Here is a 1,467-nt window from a genome sequence, read left to right as displayed (position 1 = left end):
TCTTTGCCATTTTAAATAAATTCTGGTAGTCTCTAAATAAGGAAAAAGTGTTTTTACTGGGCTTCATATAAGTTTATGAGAAAAGAATTTTTTGATTATCAATTAATAAATCAATCCAATAATTTTTAAAACATGAATTATTCTGAATGAAAACTTCATGTGTGGTATTGCAATTGTTTTTCTAATACTTAAAAATGCAGCATTAGTAAAAAAATTTTTGAAAGGTAATGAGTAGCATTTTTCCTGGATGAAATCTGTGAAATTAATATATTTGAATTGGAATGACTAATAACTTATTAAAAAACATTAAAAAATACATGATAATTCAGAACAAAAGTTTGTGTCTTTCTTAGACACTTAGTTCTGTGGATTTAAGCAAAGAATGTTTGGATTCAACCCACACGCCTGAGCAACTGGTTGGTCGGCCCAAGCTGGTGGGAGGCAGACGTGAGTTGGACTGGGTCAAGATGGCAGTGCCAGTGGTGCAGGCAGTGAGAGCAGTTCATCTGGATGCTTTCCTAGTATGTCTCAATCACATGTCGGCACAGAGAGGGAGGAGGTGATGGGGTTGTGCATAGGGGCGTTGAATGGTGATTTAAGTAGTGACTCCAAATTTACATGTATTGGAACTGAAATCTGTATTGTTGCTGAAAAGTTGACATCAACATAAGAGTTCATGTTCATTTTGCCATCATCTTGCGATGTTCTGATAAGAGGAAGGATAGAGTGGAAATTTTTCCAAATAGTTGTCTGTGGCCTCAACAGAGGCAGAGAAGTTGGCTGAACTAACAGGTCGCCCCATGAGAGTTGCAGGCTGGTATCATTCCCATCCCCATATAACTGTTTGGCCTTCACTTGTTGATTTTCACACCAAGCCATGTACCAGATGATGGAACAAGGCATTGTCAAGCTTATATTTTCCTGTTTCATAGGAGGTAAATGTACAAAGACTGGATGGGTAATCTATACTTGCTTTTAATCCATACAAGTCCAAAAGAGCTCAGAATATGAGTGAATTGGAATCCCAATTTATATTGTACCTCATGTGACTATTGGAGAAAGGTCCATATGGACCTTTGTCAGCAAAGTGATGTCTCTGTTTTTTTAATATGCTGTCCAAGTTGGTCATAGCTTTTCTTCTAAGGAGGAAGCATCTTTTAATTTCATGGCTATAGTCACCATCTAAAGTGATTTTCTCAGCCAAGAAAATAAAGTCTGTCACTGTTTCCACTGTTTCTCCATCTGTTTGCCATGAAGTGATTGGACCAGATGCCATGACTTTTATTTTTTAAATGTTGAGTTTTAAGCCAGCTTTTTTACTCTCCTTTTTAATCAAGAGGATCTTTAATTCCTCTTCACTTTCTTCCATAAGGGTGGTGTCATCTGCATATCTGAGGTTATTGATATTTCTCCCAACAAACTTCATTCCAGCTTGTGCTTCATCCAGCCCAGCATTTCGCATGATGT

At 37.2% G+C, this 1,467-nt stretch overlaps 1 pseudogene; it reads left to right on the top strand.

The window, feature by feature from the left end:
* The first annotated feature begins 467 nt into the window (after positions 1–467).
* Positions 468–1,108, top strand: LOC147373876 (lys-63-specific deubiquitinase BRCC36 pseudogene; annotated as a pseudogene).
* The last annotated feature ends 359 nt before the right edge of the window (positions 1,109–1,467 follow it).

This window comes from Bos grunniens, chromosome 4 (genome assembly GCF_055505025.1).
Source record: "Bos grunniens cultivar Pamir isolate PY7600 chromosome 4, Bosgru_T2T1.0, whole genome shotgun sequence".
NCBI lineage: Eukaryota > Metazoa > Chordata > Mammalia > Artiodactyla > Bovidae > Bos > Bos grunniens.
The sequence above is the reverse complement of the archived record's forward strand: the minus strand, read 5'-3'. Positions and strand labels throughout refer to the sequence as shown.